Source organism: Petaurus breviceps, unplaced genomic scaffold (assembly GCF_028583685.1).
Source record: "Petaurus breviceps papuanus isolate PSGF00001 unplaced genomic scaffold, PetGlider_PUasm1.0 90842, whole genome shotgun sequence".
In the NCBI taxonomy this organism is placed as follows: Eukaryota; Metazoa; Chordata; class Mammalia; order Diprotodontia; family Petauridae; genus Petaurus; species Petaurus breviceps.
The window spans coordinates 6810339-6830145 of NW_027187358.1; the positions used below are offsets into that span (position 1 = coordinate 6810339).

A 19807-nucleotide genomic window follows, 5' to 3' on the forward strand; every position below is an offset into this window, starting at 1 on the left:
CTCCTTGATGCAAAGAAGGCTAAAAGTGAAAACAAGATTTTTTCTGAATTCCACTACTCTCCAAGTACTTGAAAATCAGGATTTTTTTTCTTCCCTTTGACATTTCTTCATCTCCAGGAGAGAGAGAGAAAGTTCAGCTGAAAACATTGATATTGTATGAAGCAGTGGAGACAGTAGTGCCTTTTAAAATGATTATGAAAACAGAGAAGGGAACAGTTAACTGCAGTAACAAGATGTCTGTTTTACTCGGTTACTTTTCTGACACAGCTGTACTGTATAATGCAACTGGAGGTGTTTAATTTTGTGTTCTGACAAGAGCATGCATTTTGAAAAGGGAAGGAGGAGCAGTGTTACAGGAGCTTTGTGAAGGAGAAAGATCACGCTTTATGTGGAAAATATGACTGAATGAGGATAAAATAAGGTGATGATGAGTTTTTAAGAAGAAAAAAATCACCTTCACAAAGGATATCTATTCATAGTATGTGTTTTGTGATGTATTTTAATTCAAAAGAAAAAGCTAAGCTTCATAAGGCAGTTGCACTAAATACAATTTTAGCGTCTGGTAGTGCTTGGGCAAGTAGAGAAGAATGTTTGGGATCTATTTTTATGATTTTCTTGTGTTATTGAAGATCCCAAATAGAAAATAAAAATTTAAAGACTTTCAATCCTTCTATAATGCTTAGCACTGATCAGGGCTTTATGTGATCAGCTTGGAGTGAGCCCTGAGAATAGGAAAGAAGATGACTGTGTTGGAAAATAGTGTCTCTGAGGAAAGATTTTTTAAAAAAAGGAAAGGATAAGGGGCAATCTAATAATGGTTTTCAAGAATAAGACAGATTATTACAACAGAAATTGCTGATCAGTTATTTTTTATATCAATGGAAGAAAGAGAGAAAAAGTATAAACTGTAGCCAGAAGAATGTTAAACTCTCAGAAAGGTTACTTGGGAAAGACAGTAATAGTAATGATAACTCACATCACTCTTGTGCTTTAAAGGCTATAGGTGCTTTTCTCATAACACCCGTATGAGAAGGTACAAGTATTGCTTTTCTTTTGTGGATGAAGAAGCTGAAGCTCAGAGGGGTTAAGTCTGAGTCGTAACAGCACAGTTAATGAGTTTTGGAACCCGGGCTCAAACTTAGGTCTCCTGAGTTAAAGTATGACGCTCTTTTCACTCATCCATGCTGCCTCCTAATTGATGTGGACTTTTCATTCCAGGATGCATTGGGACATTGGGAGGAGATTATTTATATCCTGTTTTTGACATCAATAACTTATTTAAATAAGTCCACTTATCCTTTAGTATATTTAGTAATAGTTTTAATTGCACACTGTATCTTCTATCCCATTTTTATTTCTCTAGCTTGGTATTCATTTTTCTATTTGCTTCAAAAAGTTAGTGATATGACTTACAAATATACCTGATTCTGGAATTACTGTTATATCAGTTAATAGTTTTTTGCCCATAAAAACATAGTGAATTTTATTTTTTGTGACTTAGTGCTTATCATGCCCAGAACCTTCTAATGCATTTCTCAAAGAAAGTATTCAAGATGTGTAGGCATGATAAGGTTTCTGGGTGGCCCACATTTGGTTTTTCTCATTCCTTTGTCTTGATTCACTTTCTCTTAAATTTTTCACCATTCTTCCTATATCTGCCTTGCTTTGGAGTCACCAAGTATCAAGTATATGTTGATTTACTTTGGAATATCCTACAGAGTTCTTGAGAGTCTGAATAAATAGTGGATAGGGAGCTGGCCTCCAAGCTAGAATGACCTGCATTCACATTCTGTCTTTACACACACTGACTATATGATTCTGGGTAAGTCATTTTTTCTCTCATTGCTACTTTCAAATCTCTTTTGCAGAACAGTTGATGATTTGCATTAATTGAAGGGAATTTGATCACTAAGGGGCTCCCTAAACCAATGAAATCATCAGTTTGAGCTTCCCCAACCCCCAATAAATTTCTTTAGCATGGTGTCCTGAGGTGTCCTAGCACATGCTAGCTGGTTTCACTACCACAGTCTGCACCACTATCACTGCTCAGACCTAGGCAGAGGTAGCTCAGGACCCTGTACCCAAGAGCCTGTGCCCCTCAGACTACCAGCTCTGCTTCCAGCCTGGCCCTTGTAGCCATCATTCATGTGACATTTGCCCCTTCAAATGCCATGTCTCCAACTTCCTTACTAGCCACAGCTACTTAAAGATCCTGAAAAGATAATACTTACCACCAAATTCTTGATACTATCAGATAGTTCAGGATCAGAAACTGATGTGATTTTATCAATGAAAATAAGATACATTGCCATCTATTTTGCCATGGCACTGTGAAGACCATTGGGCCTTTCCATCTGACTTGTAGTTGAAATCTCCTCTATATGTTGTTTCCTTCTATTAGACTATGAGTTCCTTGAGAGCAGTGACTGTAATATTTCTCAGTTTGTCTCTGTAGTGCTTAGTGTAATAGTTGGCACATAGTAAGTGCCTAATAAATGCTTTCTTATTCATTCATTTAATGATACAATTTCTTTATCTCTTCATTTCTTGTAACAGATGCTGATATATAAGCTGTGATTATTTTCAGATTGGTCTTTTTTTGCAAATACTTATTATGAGCACAGCAATATATGAAATGATCAAATGACCTATGAAATGATGTTTTTATTTCCCTTTGGATGCACAATTAAATCAACTCACCAAGCTCCTTTATTTGCCTCTCTGAAGAGAAGCTATGCAACTTCTGTTATCCCATTTTGCTTATGGTCAAAATGTCAAAGATGGCTATGATTCAGTTCTTCTAGTGGTGTGTCTATTTGTTGGTTATTGGACAAAGAGCTTACATTTACCATACCAATATTTAAGTTAATGTTCACAGACAGCCTAAAAATTGTGTGATTCTTTTCCTCTTTTCTGTTACTTTGTTACCTTCACTTCAGAAGTGGAAAGGGGACACACAAGACTGAGGGCCATTTTAAAAAAAATTGTGTTGCCATGATCTTGACAACTGATCAATCTACTGGTAAAGATATTTTATCTTCTTAGCTGGGCTGGTCCTTGGAAAGAAGACATAGTCTTCTATGGCAAGAAAGAAGACAACAGTAGGTACCATACTCTTACCATACTCAAAAGTCTGTTTAGCATGGTATAACTTTTGGAACCCTCAGTTACCAGGAGGATTTTGAGGCACGAGAACCAATTAAGCAGTTATCTAATGAAATATTTAAAGGTAAAGCTGGAAGGACAGAATAATAGAAGAAAGATGGAGAGCTGCAAAGCTCTTTATATCAACTTCTTTTCACCATCAAGGGCAGGAGAGATAGGAAAATCGCTTGGATGGGCCTGGGGGCAGGACCTCCTCCTATAAAGAAGAGGTCCAAATGGGAGTGACACAATTATGAAGTCATCTATTCAGGGTGTCATGGAGTGATGGGAAATAAAAGGGAATATTAATAACAAATTATATGTCTACTTTCCCATACATATAATTTTACATAAGATTAATTAAATCTTTGATGAATTAGAAGGTAGATATTTGCAAGGGATATTTTATAGAAGACTAGAGTTTTACTATTACACAGAAGTAGGTAATACCTACTTCCCAGGGCTGTTGTGAAGATTTAATGAGATGATAATTATAAAGTGCTTAGTACAGTACCTAGTACCTAGGAGGTGCTTAATAAATGCTTATTTCTTCTCTTCTTACAAAATTGGCCAAAAGATATGAAAAATACAGGATCTCTCTATGTTTACTCTTAGTTGACTCCACAAAGCTTTTGACTCCTTAGAATAAAACAGTGCCATCAAAGATTTCTTGCAGCAAGGTATTTTTCTACATATTTCAAAACCATGCAATATTCCTAGAAAGATAGAACAATAGAGACAACTTTATTCTGGGAAACATGTTAGCCAGAGGTGTTGATCATTGTTGTAGAAAAGATCCAGCACAGAAGCCAAGTCAGGGAGGGAACCCCTATAGATGGGGGACCAGATGATTTTGTTTGTTTGTGGATGACATTCTGCTGAATGCGTCAAACCCTAGAGCACTGCAGAGCCTTCTGGTTGAGATCCATTATCATTTTGCACTGCAAATGTCAAAACAAAAATAGCTAAGAGGGAGTTGATCCCCCCAAATAAGTAAAGTGATAGAAAGAGGCCACCTAGTAGCCCTTCATAATTCTATGTCACCTGACCCATATGGGCTTACATCCTTAAGTACTTAAAGAACAAAGCGATGTGACTGCTAAGCCACTGTTAGTTATACTTAAAATATGAAAAATAAGAGAAGTGCTACAGAACTAGAGAAGAGTGACTCTTTCAATTTTTTTTTAAAAAAGGAATAAAGCAGGATCTGCAAATAAAGGCCAGGGAACTTGACTTCAATTCCTTGCAAAATTCTACACTGGGTTTTTTTTTTTATATCAAAGGCATTTTATTCTTAATCATTTATTTTTGTCTCAATAATGATAGTGTTCCAATAAAAAGCAGGTATTTACCAATATAATTTTCCCATTGCAGATTTTTTTGAAACCTCATATGCTGCTAGTTTGATTTTTAATATTGATGTTTGCTTTTTTGGTAAGCATTATAAATATTTAGGCAGTGAATATAAAATGCTCTCAAAAAAGACTTCTCAGTGCGTCTAGGTGGCACAGTGAATAGAGCACTGGCCCTGGAGTCAGGAGGACCTGAGTTCAAATCCGGCCTCAGACACTTAACTAGCCGTGTGACCTTGGATAAGTCACTTAACCCCAATCGCCCTACCTTCCCCCCTCCAAAAAGTAAAAAAAAAAAAAAAAAAACCAAACTTCTGCTCTTGTGACTTTTAAGGTTACCAAACCTTCCCAAGTAAGTCAAGGCAGTTTCCAAACATCATTCCTAAAAAAACCAAAAAAACAAAATACCCAAAAAACAAACTCTTGGGAGACAATTAAATAACAAATATTTAGCTATATTTTATAGATGTAAATTTTTGAGCATAGGAAAATTATGTTAACTCAAGTCACACAGATCTTTGGAAAATTATCTGCAAATAGAATAGACTTTTTAATTCTGTTTGGCATTACAATTACTTAATCACAGCAAAGGAAAAAAAGAGAACAGCAAAAAACAAAACAAAACAGAACCACATTCAGAAGAAAAATAAGTTAAATTGTACAAAAACAAGATACCCTGGACTTAGAGACATAAAGATTTTCATCCAATTACATTGCAGCTCTACTGACCACCTTTAATAGGACAGGAAAGTATGTGAATAGGGCTCCAGATCAAATGACTGAAAGTATACAAGGTCAAATTTTGAATTAACAAAAAGCTTACATAAAGATTCATCCAAATACTCAGGAATTTAAACAGGATGGGTGTATCATTTATATGATTCTAAATATTATTAAACATTTCCTTTTATTTGAGAATCCATATAATGATTTACAAGCCATAATATACAAACATTTGCATTGGATTATTAAAGAGATTAAATCATCAAAGACAGGTCATGTCAGATTTAACGTTATTTCCTTTTTAAAAAGAATTATAGTAGATGATTTTAGCAAAACATTTGGTAAAGCTATCTAATACTTTTCACGTAGAAAAGATGAATAGATGTGGACTAAAATGAGAGTGCATTTATGTGAATTTGGACCTGGGTCTTTGGCCACTCTCATAGAGCACTTAATAATGGTTCTATGTCAACTTGGTGTGAAATCTTTAGTGGAGGGCCTCAGGGATTTGTGCTTGGGAAATGTTTAGGGAGTGCTTCAGGTCCATTGTTTACCAGTGACCTGGACAAGGCATACTTGTTATGCTCATCAGATTTGTAGATGACACAAAGCTAAGGAGAGATGAGTAACATTCTAGATATCAAAGTTAGGCTCCAAAAAAATATCTTGATAGACTACAGCAAACTCAAACTGTTTTTAGCCTTGAAAAAAAAGAAAAGTTTTGAGGACATCCTTAAAATATGAATGTTTATACACATGTATAACTATGCTAATATATTATGTGTATTATACAATATACACAAGTCGAAGGTAGAGCATGAGATAAAGATGAAATAGACAGTATTTTAAAATATTTTATTTTTGAATGGTATAAAACCTCTCTGTCCTTACTAAATTATTTTAATAATATTTTTTAAAGTGTTGTATTTTTAGATGGTTGTCAGGGTAAGGAGGTTGGGCTGGGACTTTGGTCCATACTAGGAGGTAAGGCAAGTTTGTCGTAGTAGGTGTGAAGGTATCAGGGCCTCCACTCTGGCTGAGGCAGTGAGGGCAGAAGTGTGGTTGGAGGTTGAATTGGGCAGAGGTCCTGCTGACTTCATGCGGTGTATTCCTGTGCCATGTTTTTGCTGGTAGCCTAGTGTAATGTAATGCCAAGGAAAGGCAACTTCCCAAGGTTCAAAATACCAGCATAGGTGCTCTCCATTTTATTCAGTGACCAACCAAGAACAGAGAAGATCAAAACATGACATCATTCAAAATACAGCATTTACTAAGTGTGATTAAATAATTTCCAAGTACTACCCCACCCCAGGACCTTCCAATCATTCAATCAATTACAAAGTCCCTGTTCTAAATACTACTCCACCCCTAGGCTGTACCTTCATTTAGTCCACCACAAAACCCCTCTTCTCAAATGGAGATTAGTTTCCAAACATAAGTAAAGTACCTTCATTTGTTCAATCACAGAGCACAAAAAGGTCAAAAGTTCCCCACCCCTGGATCACAATTGAATCTACCCCAGAGTTACATCAAGTTTAAGCACAGCACTTAATACCCAAATGGAGGTCTTTTCTTCATCTTGACTAGAGGCAAGTTCTTAGCAATCTTGGTTCCTGGGGAGACAAGGCTTAGCAATGCCACAAGATACATTGCCAGTCCCTTCATTAATTCATCCTCTGTCTGTAGAACAGTCCTAGAACCCCTGAAAACATTAGCAAAACCCTCTCCCAGGATTTCTGTAAACATACAACAAGAAAATCCTTCTTCAGGGCTTCTGAACTTCTCAGTAGCTCTGAACCAACAGAAAGGTTCCCAGACCCCTGCAACAACAGCACTGTCCTTCACCAGTGGACAGTATTCACTCTCTGTCTGCAGGACAGTCTCAGGGCTTCTTAGCCAACAGCCAGGTTCCAGGACTTCTTCAACAGGAGGACTGTCTTTCACCAGTGGACAAATCTGGCAAAAGAACATCAAAACAGACAGACAAAGTACCAGCAAAGCAGCCATGTCTCCTCAGTCCTTGGCAGCTCAGGGGGCAGGTCTCAAAAGTCCAGGGCAATTCAAAGTGGCCACCAGCAATTCTCTTAGTCTCTCTCTCTGCCTCCACGAGGGTGCTGCTTCCAAAAAGTTCTTCTGCCTCTCTCTTGTCTCTCCAAATCTACGTCACCAGCTCCTCCCAGTTCAGGACTCTCTTTTCACATCAACAAGTCCATCCCACAGGTGGTGTTAACAAGCTCTGGGTTTTAACACAATCAGTTTGAAAACCAAGCCAATACAGGGGAATCTTTAATTGCCATTACTATCACACCTAGGCTGAAGGTTGTAACTATGACCTGAGTACCCAGAAAATTCTTCCCAAATCACTTCACAAAGTCAGGGTCCTTCTTAAAGAGGATGATGGGATCGTATTTGAGAACTACTACTAGGATTGGCTCTTGTGGTAAGGGAGGCATGGAGAACACCATCTGAATGATTGGTTCCACAAGATGTACCTCCATGGATTATCTCATGCACCTCACTTTGGAAATCACTGGACTAGCGTGTTGAGTTTAGTGCTATAACATGAAATTCATTAGGTTACACATATTTCTAAAAAGCCTTATATTTGCTTTAAAAAGAAAATTGACATAAGTACAAAATAACGGAGGCATGGTCAGGCAACAGTTTGCATGAAAAAGCTCTGGGGGCTTTAGGGGACTGCACTATAAGTGCATAAGTCTGCAGTGTGGTGTGGCTTTCACAAAAACTGATGCAAACTTGAACTATCTGAAGAGAGGCAGAACTTCCAGGAATACAGAAGGGATAATTCCTCTTTACTCTGCCTTTGTCAGAACAAATAGGGAATATTGTATTCCATTCTCCATACCACAATTTGAGAAAGACATTGTTAAATTGGGGAGCATTCAGAGGAAATCAACCAGGACAGTGAAGGGCCTTGAATCCATATCATATCAATCAGTCAGTCATCAACCAACAGGCATTTATTAAGTGCCTGCTCTGTGCCAGGCAGTGTGCCAGGTGCTGGGGGTGCATAGACATGAGTCAAACAGTATCTGTTAGAGGAACTTAAAATCTAGCGAAGGGAGATAATATGTTCATGTATTTCTCTCTTTTTCTTCTTCTCTTACCTCTTCTCTCTTCCTCTTCTCTTCTCTTTCTCTTCTCACTTTTTTTAGGGGAGAAGACAAGACAATTGGGATTAAGTGACTTGCCCAAGGTCGCACAACTAGTGTGTCAAGTGTCTGAGGTTGAATTTAAACTCAGGTCCTCCTGACTCCAGGGCTGGTGCTCTACTCACTGTGGCACCTAGCCACCCCACTTCTCTTTCTCTTTCTCTATTTCTCTCTGGCTTTATTTCACTCTCCATCTTTCCTTCCCTCTCATCTCCTCTCCTTTCCTCTCCTCGTCATCAGTAGAGGCTTTATATGGAAGGTGGCACTTAACTGAGCTTTGAAGAAAACTAGGAATAGATTGAAAAAATGAGATATTTAACCTGGAGAAGAGTAGATTTGGAGGAGGGCAAAGTAGCTGTGTTCAAGTATTTGAAAAACTGTCATATGGAAGAATAATTAGATGTGTTCTTTTTATCTCTGGAGGGAAGAACTGGGAGCAATGGGTGAATTTTGCAAAGAGGAAAATTTAGACTTAATATAAAAATATCCTCAGAATTAGAGTTATCTAAATGTGGAATTGGTGGCTTTAGGAGGTAGTGTCCTCAATAGAAATCCTCAAGCAGAAGCTATATGACCATCTGTTGGACAGAGTAAGATTGCCTTTCAGGTGTGGTTTGGATTAGATGGTGAAATCTTGCCTCACTTTAAAGTTCTGTAATTTTTTTTCAAAAGAGTTTTGCCTAAATATCTTTCCTAGAACAACTTAGTACATGAAGAATGCCTACTGTTCACACAATATGCAATTGAATGGACAACCACTAGAGTTCATCCATTAGATCTTGGATAGACACTGCCAGAGGACAAGTGGTTCACAGAACTGAATGGGAGTAGGAGATTGTCTTTGGGAGATTGCCATATCCCCTTGATGACCTCAAACTTTTACCTGAAACAGAAGTTGCTATTTTATTTATTTATTTTTAAGCAATCGGGGTTAAGTAACTTGCTCAAGGTTACATGGCCAGTTATTTCTGGGTGTGGTGCTGAGTATCTGAGCCCAGATTTGATCCCCAGGTCATCCTGACACTGGAGCCGGTGCTCTTACTCGCTGAGCCACCTGGCTGCCCCTAAGCAATTGGGGTTAAGTAACTTGCTCAAGGTTACACGGCCAGGTGTTTCTGGGTGGGTGCTAAGTGTGTGAGCCCGGATTTGATCCCCAGGTCATCCCGACACTGGGGCCAGTGCTCTTACTCACTGTGCTACCTGGCCACCCCCAAAGTTGATATTTTAAAAATATAAATGTTCTTCTGTTGTATAGCTGTGAGTCACAGAATACTAAAGTTCTACTAGGTTCCATCAAGTTAGAAAAACTTGATCTAGGTTGATGTAGTATAAGTGAAAATAAAAGGATAGTAGGAAAGAGATTTTGTGAAACATTGGATCAGGGAGAAGAATGTTCACTTAAGGTTTCAGGCCAGATTATGAGCCTAGGAGTAATTTTGGTGCCTTCAACAGAATTAGAGAAATTGGAAGGAAGAACAAGTTTAAGTAGGAAGATGATGAATCCACTTTTGGACCTTTGAGGTGCTAGAGGAACATCCAGGTGGAAACATTTAGTAGGTAGTTGGAGATTAGATCTCAATAAGAATTCATGGGAGAGAATTAGTACTATGCATAGATCCCTGGAGTCAATTGTGTGATAATTGAACATAGGAAAATCATGACTAAAGAGAAAAAAAATTAAAGAGAGCCTTTGACAAAGTCAAAGGGAACTTAAAAACTAGGTTTCAAGTATTCTAGGATATATCCTGTCTCTCCTGTGTACATGAATATAGTAATCACTCCAAAGCAAGTAGCAAGAATTTAAAAATCTAAAATGAGAAAATTGATGTATGAATAACTCCTTAAGTTCTTTACTAGCAAAACTTTCCTGATGCTTTGGTACTTTACCATTATCTTTATCTAAGAGGCTCTTTTATCATCAAAAAGGTACATGTAAGAAAAGCTGCCTTTAACTGATCTATCATTGTAAATTTTTATACAAAAAAAAAAAAAGATTGAGCTATTTGTCCTGCTCTCTCCAAACTACTTCTTGGTCTTCTATAGAGGCTACTTATAACTAAATCCTAGGATTATTTTTTTCCCCCTAAAACCTACATTTCATTTGGTCTAATGGGAATTTGCATGTTATAGCTGCTTTAAAGTACTTCTATTGTATTGGGTACTGTAGAAGTGCTTGTGTTATTCATTCATAAATGTATACATGTCTTAGGTACATAAAAAGCTGAGAGGCCTGAACTGTCCTCCATTCTTTGTGTAGGACTTCTGTTGCTATGACGACTGCTGAATTAGAAGGCTGGCACTCTTGACTTTCTGCTTGTCCTGGGAGTGTAGAATGGGCAAAAAGTCAAGAATGACATTGTCTTTGACTATGGTGCATCTTTCTAATACAAAAAGCCCACTGGAGCAAAATTACAACGAGCTTCTCTAGGGAAAAAAATAAACCCCAAAGGCCACATTCTTTAGTTGTAGGGTACACATAAATCATGGCATATGCGATGTGGATTCTCAGGTAATACAGGCTAGTGATAGATAAAGGAGGAATTGTGTAAAAGTCAGTGTGATGACATGAAGATTACATCACTGTAGCCTATCATAGGTACAGTTCTTACATTAGAAAGTGAGAATTTTGTCCCTAGAGATATAAAGATATACTAGTAGTAATTATAGTAGTGGTGGTAGTAGTAGTAGTAGTAGTAATAGTAGTAATTGTTACTCAGTAATTGTTGTTGTAGAAGATTGAGTATTAGTGAATGTTTTTGTTTTCCCTGTTGTCTCCTCAGTCTAAGACCTTTATATATGAGTGTGGTGCCATTAAAATACCTGTTACTTATATTCAGAAAATGGAAAGGATTGCCTATTTAGATAGATTTTCATGCAGTTATAATTTTATGCATGTGAAATTATATTCTAGATCTGGGTAAGCATTGTTTGATTGGCTTTGCTTAAAGACCTTAGTCTATCATGGTGGTTGGTTTAAAAGTTTCCATATAATTTTTTTCTGCACTGAAGCCTCATTATTGACTAGAGGTGATCCTGGGCTCTTGAAGGCTATGAGAGGCTCTAGAAGATTCTGTCAGTCTAGAAGGGCTTTGACTACAACCTTAGTGATGCACAGCCTAACTAAGTTTGGTCATTACTCAGTTGACTGCAAGGTAATGAATTTTTTGAAGTCATAGCATCTTTTGAAGCCTAAAATGCAGAAGAACTGCAATCTCTTTTGGAAGAGGGAGTATCTATAGTTATAAGTCCTTGGGATGTGTTCTTCCATAGCCATATGTGGTAACCACTTACTCTGGGATTGTGGATGTGGAAGGAGCTGAAAGTGTTCTTGGAGACCCCTTAGTCTAAGGCCCTCATCTATAGATGCCCAGAGACATGAAATGATTTTCCCCAACATCCCATGGCAGTTGTGCAGCAGAACTTGGATTTGAACTCATCATTTCATTCCAAATTTAGTGCAATTTCTACTAGACATCCTGACTTCTGCTTCCTGTAAGTGACTGATAAAGATTGCCTTCTAAGACTGATAAAAATCTCATTAAAGCATTAAAAAAAATGCTTTTAAAAGAGCTCTGGAGCAATCTTAGTCTGTGAGAATAACCTTAGAATAGAGATTTTCACAGTTTTTCTTTTATAACCATTCTGCAACCCTCCATGTCATACATTCCTTCTTCCTTACCCCTGTCTTTTATTTTTAATCCTTAGCTTTACAGTCACGATATCTTTAGGCACCACCCATTTCTTTTTTCTTTTTCTTTATTCCTTTGACTTCATCGCTGAGGAAAGCTCCTCTATCAATGAAAGCAGCTACTGCCCTGCCACCCTTGTTCTTCTAGAGTTGTCTTGGCAGCTAAGTTGATTTGCCCAGGGTTGCACAGTTAATATGTAGGACTTGAACTCAGCTCTTTCTTAACTAACTACAAGACCATCTCTCGCTACCCATTTCCTTTTAATGCTGCCTTTTAATTTATAGTGTTTTAAGGCTCTAAGGTTTTTTTCCCCCTTCTTCTTCAATTCACCTTCAGACTTTCCTCAAAATAATTTTCAGTCCCTGCTGTTTCACCATTAGTCTTTGTACTTTAGACCACATTGGAAGGACTTTATGAATTGTAGATTTTTTTTTTTGGAGTGTGTATGTGTGGTTGTATAGGAAAATATATACTCTTGGTTGACACAGGAGAAAGGAATCAGGTTAATGTCAATTAAAGGCCTTTGAAACACTGATCTGTGGCTAATAACTACCATTTTTATATAGCACTTTAAGCACATTAAAGTTTGTAAAGAATTTTACAAATATTACTTTGTCTTCATAACAACCATGGGAGGTAGGTATTCTTATTATCCCCATTTTATAGTGGAAGAAACTGAGTCAGAAAAAGGTTAAGTGACTTGCTCAAGGTCTCATAGCTAGTAAGTGCTGACGTCGGATTTGAACTCAGATCTTCTTGAGTCTGGGTACAGTGGACTAGACATACACTGTGTCACCTAGAAAGTCTAATGTAATAATAATAGTAATAACTAATATTTATATAGCACTTACTTTATACCAAGCACTATAATAAGAACTTTACAAATATCATCTCATTTGAGATAAAATCGAAGTGAAGATTTGAAATTCTCGAATAGCTGGTAAAAATTTAACTTCATTTCCTATTAAGTGCCACTATTGTACACTATTGTGTACAACACTCCTGAAGCTTGTAGAGATAATGTCAAAAAAGTGTTTTCCTTATGTTCATCGCCACCTTAACTTTATAGATCAGGCATGACAGAGTCATTTGAAAGCTTGAAGGCAGAGAGACTTACAGAATTGACAGTTTAGTGAAGAAGGTAACTCAGGGAACAATGAACAGTCCTTGACTTTGTGATTAATGGGATAGCAGAAAGAAGCTTCCTTAGTAAGGAATGAAACTGGTGCTGTGCACTGCACTGTATTTACTGAAGAGAATGATGCTAGGTTGTATTATCCTTCCATCTATCCATCCATCACTTGAAGCATCAATTCATCAATTCCTTGTCTCTGTCCGTCTCTCCCTTCCATCCATGCACCTCTCCATTCATGTAACTATAGCTGTGTACCTCCATGTTAATGTAGCAATTAATGAACAAATATTTACTAAGCTCCTGCTATTTTCAAGACACTGTGCTAGGCATTGTAGAAACAAATAAATGGATGAGACAATCCTAGCTTTCAAAGAACTTGCTTTCTATTGGGAGAGATAAGGACATATGTAATGTTATGCAACATAAATATAAGGTCAGTAACACTAATGTATTATTGGCAGAATTATGAACTGATCCCACTATTCTAGAGAGCAATTTGGAGCTATGCCAAAAGGCCTATAAAACTGTATACCCTTTGACTTAGCAATAACATTACTAGGTCTCTATCCCAAAGAGATCAAAAGAAAAGGAAAAAGAAACTATGTGTACCCAGATATTTATTTATTTAGGCATTTTGGAAGGGAGAGGACAGGACAGTTGGGGTTAGGTGACTTGCGCAAGGTCACATGGCTAGTAAGTGTTAAGTGTCTGAGGCCGGATTTGAACCCAGGTCCTCCTGACTCCAGGGCCAGTGCTCTACTCACTGTGCCACCTAGATGCCTCTATACAAATATTTATAGTAGCTCTTTTTGTGGTGCCAAAGAATTGGAAATTGAGGGGAATGCCCATCAATTGGGGAATGGCTTAACAGGTTGTGATATATGATAGTTAGGGAATACTATTGTGCTATAAGAAATGATAACCAGAGTGCTTTCAGAAAACCTGGACATATGTGAACTCATGCAAAGCGAAATGAACAGAACCAGGAAAATATTGTACAAGTAACAGCAATATTATACAATGATCAATTGTGAATGACTTAGCTATTCTGAGCAATTCAGTGATCCAAGACAATTTTGAAGGACTTATGATGGAAAATGTTATCTACTGCCAGAGAAAGAAGTGATAGAGTCTGAATGCAGATTGAAGCATACTTTTTAAGCATTCTTTTTTTCTTGTATTTTTTGGGGGGGGGGGTCTGTGTTTCTTTTGTAACATGACTAATATGGAAACGTTTTGCACATGTGTTTAACATTTATCAGATGGCTTGCCTTCCCAGTGGGTGGGGGCAGGGTAGGAAAGAGGCATAGAATTTGGAACTCAAAATTTTTTAAAAAGAATTTTAAAATTCTTTTTACATGTGAGAAAAAATTAAAAAGCTCAACAAATACAAATATATATATATACATATATACACACATGCATACCTATATATGTATGTCAAGTACAGAAATACAAGATAGCTTGAGACGGAGGGTACTAGCAGTTGGGGTGGAATGTGGGGAGGAAAGGCTTCATGCAGAAGATGGTACTTGAATTGCACTATAAAGGAAGAGAGACTCTGAATTGGAGTAAGGAAAGAATGCATTACAGGCCTATGGGGTAGACATTACAAAGGCCCAGAGATGACAGAGTCCTGTGTGAGAAACTTAGAGAAATCCAGTTTTGTTGGATTGCAGAGTAAAGGAAAGAGAGTGATATCCACTGAGACTAGAAAGACAGTCTGGTGCCAGATTGTGTAAGGATTTAAAAGCTTAACAGAGGAGTTTATATTTGATCCTGGAAGTAAAAGGAAGCCACTGGAGCTGATTGAGTTGTACAGTCACATGGTCAGATCTGGGCTTAAAGAAAACCACTTTGGCAGCAGTGTGTAGGATGAACTGGTGTGGTAAGAGCCTTGAGGCAGCGAGTCGAATTAGGTGGCTTTTGCAATAATCTAGTCTAGAGCTGTTGAGGACCTGAATGAATGTAGTAGCTATATGAGTGGGGAGAGAAGGGGTCAGAGGTGAGAGATGTTGTGAAGGTAAGAAACAGCAAGGTTTGGTGACTGGATATATGGAGTAATAGAGAGGGAGGAGTCCAGAAAGGTGTTGCCTTCAAGAGAAATAGGAAAGGTGGAAAGATGAGAGAGTTTTAAAGGAAAGACAGTGCATTGGTTTGAAAGGTTTCTGGGACATCCGATTTGAAATAAATGTCTAATAGATAGTTGGTGTTGCAGGATAAAAATCTGGGAGATAGACTGAGGATGGCTATCTAGAACCATCTGCTTACAGATGGTAGTTAAAATCATGGCATTGATGGAATTACAAAGAGAGAACATAGAAAGAAAAGAGGAGTCGGAGCAGAGGTTTGTGGAAGACCCAGAGTTAGGGGCATGATATGAGTTATGATCCAGCAAAGGAGATGAGAAAACTGTCCCAAAGGGTGGCAGACCAGGAAACAGCAGTGTGTAGCAAATCCACAGAGGAGAGGGGATTCAAAAGGAGAGAGTGACTAACTGGGTCATATGCATCTGATGGTGAATTAAGGCTGAGGAAAAACTCTCAGATTTGACAGTTAAGAGAGCATCAGTAATTCTTCAAAAAACAGTTTCAGCTGGGTAATGAAGTTCAGGAAGGGAAATCAAAGCAGCAAGTGTAGAGTTTCTAGGAATTTGATCAAGAAAAGGAGGAGAGATATAGGAGGATACCTTGAGGAGATTGTTGGGGTCAGTGAAAGTTTTTTAAGGATGGGAGAGACTTGGCTATGTTTGAAGGAATAGGGGAGAAACCATTTATTAGGGAAATACATCAATGAGGTGATAGTGCATTGAGCCTCTGTTCCCCAGTTTCCTCATCCATAAACTGGGGGCCAGATTAGATGACTTCTAAGGTCACTTTCATCTAGAACACTCTTTGATTTTTCATATTTTTTTGTGAGTCACTATACAAGCTCTGGCCCCTATCTCTGTGCCTTTGTCCTGACTCTCTCCCATACCTGAACTGCTCTCTGTCCTCACCTCTGTCTCTTAGTTTTTTGACTTCCTTCACAACTCAGTTCAAATCTCACTTTCTATAGCTTGTTTTTCTGGGTTCTCCTAGTTGCTAGGGCCTTTCTAAAATCTATTCCACACATGTCTGGAATGTGCCTACTTTATTTAGATATTGTTTTCCCCATTAAAATATGAGTTTCTTGATAGCAGAGAGTGGTTTTTACCTTTTTTTGTGTGTCTAGTACCTAACTTTTCATCATATAGTAAGTGCTTAATAAATGACTGATTACAGACTTGTTAGGCATTTAGTGAGCTGATTAATTACCATAAGAGACAGCATGGAGGAATGCATAGTTAGCCTTGAAGTAAGGATTACTGAGGTTCAAGTTCTTCCTTTGACATGTGATAGCTGTGTGATCATGGGCAAATCATGATCTCTCAGTGTTCAAGGTAGCTCTCAAAGACTGGATGTTATGGAGAACTTCTGTCTCTTCCCTCACTTGGGAGTTCCCTGTACCAATGAAATAGCAGGTCCAGTTCCTGTCCCTGCCCTAATATTCATGTGTGCATGTGTGCGCACACACACACACACACACATTCTTCTAGCTTCAGTGGCTTATTTATTTTAGGTCCTCAGACAGGAGCTACCTCTAGGCCTACAGTCCCTAGCAGTGCTTTTGAAAAGAAGTTAAATTATTTTTTCAGTTAGCAAACATTATTTTTTTCTCCTCTTATCTCCCCTCACCTGAATTGAACTCAAACAAAAGAAAAAGAAAATTGTCACAATAAATCTGTATAGTAAACAATACAAATTCCTACATTGGCTATGTTCAGAAATGTATGTCTCCTTCTACATCTTGGGGCCTGTCACTTTCCCCTGTCAGAACATGGCTAGTATCCTACTTCTGTTCTCTTCAAAAAAATTTTTTTCTTTATGATGCTTATTGTATACGTTTCCCTCCCCCCCCGCCACTGTTCTCTCTGCATCAGTTCCTAAAAATCTTCGCAGTTTTCTCTGAAAGCATCCCTTTTGTCATTTCTCATAATATAAAAATACTTAGTTATATTCATATATCATAGTTTAACTATTCCCCAGTAGATAGGTAATACCTTAGTTATTATAAGTTTTTCGCTGTTACAAATATATAATACTTTTACATATAAATACCTTTCATCTTTCTTTGATTTTTTGAGGAATGGCCTTGTAGTGGTGTGTCTGAGTCAAAGGTTATGTCAATTTAATGAATTTTTGGATATAGTTACAAATTATTTTTCAAAATAGTCCAGACCAATTCACAGCTCCACCGAAGGAGCATTAGTGTATGCCTGTTTCCCTTCGTCTCCAGTATTTGCCATTATCCCTTTTCTGTCACTTTTGCCCATTTGGTGGTTATAAGCTGGAACCACAGAGTTTTCATAACTTGCATTTCTTCGATTATTAGTGATTTGGAACATTTTTTCCATATGGTTGTTAATAGCTTGGATTTCTTCCTTTGAAAACTGCTCCTATCCTTTGACCTCGCCTGTCTTAGTGCCTTTTGCATGTGCATACTCTGCTCTTCATTTGCCTATACTAGTTAATTAAAAAATGATCTCTTTTGAATAGCACTTGTGAATTTTCATAATGCCTTCACATCTGTTCTTTCCATATGCTATACGTGTTCCTCTTCATTTTAGTGCTAGATCATTTTTCCACCCTCTGTGAAGACTGGGGATCATCTTTACCTTTTCTGTCTTGAAAAAATCTATTACATTTGCTCCTAGAACACCATGTGCCTCATCCATATACCTGTTGGTTTTTTCATGTTTACATATTTCCCTTGGTTTCTGATTTTAAAAACAATTACATTTGTCGTGATTGTTTTATTTTGAGTTTATTTAGTCTTAGATATAGCTAAATATTAATTTTCCACCCTTAACAGGGTAAATCCCTGTTAAGAAGCTTTGGACTATAAAGAATCAGTATATGTTTGTATATGCATTTATTTATGTACTAATGAAAATAGCACATGTAAGCAGGATTTGGGGGGTAGTAGTCAGACAAATGGTTAGCTATAGTACTCTTTTAGGTATTTATCCTAAAAATTTCACAAAAGGTTCACATTTACTGTACTTTCTATTAATAATCATATATTTTGTATTTATGCCCTTGAAAATGGTATGCACAGACAAGGGGTAGCTCACCTGTGCTGGTTAGCTCATTTTGTTAATATATGGTGTGATTGAGACCAGGCATTACTTTTTGAACCATGTTAGCCACTTAGCTTTGTTCAGTCATATCATCACAGACTGTCTGCAAACTCCAGCCATCTTACAAATCTGTGCTGTTGGTCACATGACAGAGCAGGCAAACAGGTGTGTCTATTGCTTAGATGGGATAGTGGATGGAGTACTGGATTTGGAATGAGGAAGACCAAGTTCAAAATCCTTCCTGAAACACTCAATTAGCACAGTGCCTAGCACATAGTAGGTACTTAATACATGTTTATTGGTCATTGACCTTTCTTGGCCTTAGTTCCCTTATTAGTAAGATGGGATTAATAATAGTGTCTGTCTCCTAGGATTGTTCTGAGGATGAAATGAGATAACATGAAAATTTCTTGCAAACCTTAAAATGCTGCCAACTTAAAAAAATTTTTTTAAACATTTTTTGTGTCACTTTGGTGACTGTATGATGAAATCTGTGGGCCCCTTCTCAGAATAAAGTTTTTAAGTGTATAAAGTAAAATACATAGGAATACAAAGGAAACCAATTATATTGAAATGCAGTTATCAAAATGTCAAAAAAAAAAGTTGATGGACATAAAGTATCTCTGTGCCATCTAAATACTGGCTAGCTAGCTCCATGGAGGGTGGAGGGGAAAGTTTAAACCTTATGACACGTTGATGGCTTTGTGAATGAGGACGCATTAATTATGTGAGAAGCATACATATGTATGAAACCAAATTAAAAAAAACAACTTACCCTATCCTTATTTTTTTAGTAGCTTATAATTCAGATTTTGCTGTCATGTTTCCTGTTCCCACCTAGCACACCATAGTGAGAGATTGGTCTTTGTGGGTCCTTCTGCTAAACCTTACTCTACAGTGATGCTAGCTGACCCTAAACTCTAGGTGAATGAAACATTCTGAGCAAGAACACATGTGCATCTGTTATGCCTCCCTTGTCTTGTCTTTGGTGCCAATAAAGTATGCAAAGAATGCTACCATGTTGACTATTTAAGCAGTTTGTTTAAGACTAGATGCTCACTCTTGTTAATTTTTTCTTCTCTTTTTAGCGAGCATGAAATATTTCTGAAAATGAAGTTGGAGGGTATAATGGTAATAGGAATTTAAAGATCTTCCCTGCCCCTTAATAAGCCTGCACGAATTTGAGGACCTTTCCTGATTTGAAAATGTACCGTGCCCCTCAATAGGCTGCATGTACTCATATGGAGCCAGTGGTGGATGACTTATTTTTCAGGAAGGCACAACTTTTGTTACTTTGTAGTCAAATGGGTCATGAGGGTTGTGATGTTCTCTGACCCTGGAGAAGGCTATATATACACCTCTGAGGCGAGGTTTTGCTTTGGGGCTCACTTTGGGAAGAGTTGTGTGATTTGACCAGATGAAACTCTGGG

General features: G+C 37.6%; 1 protein-coding gene across 1 annotated transcript in view; it reads left to right on the forward strand.

Moving 5' to 3' along the window:
- Nucleotides 1–19807, forward strand: part of CAMKMT (calmodulin-lysine N-methyltransferase) — a 536206-nt gene that overhangs the window by 22329 nt on the left and 494070 nt on the right.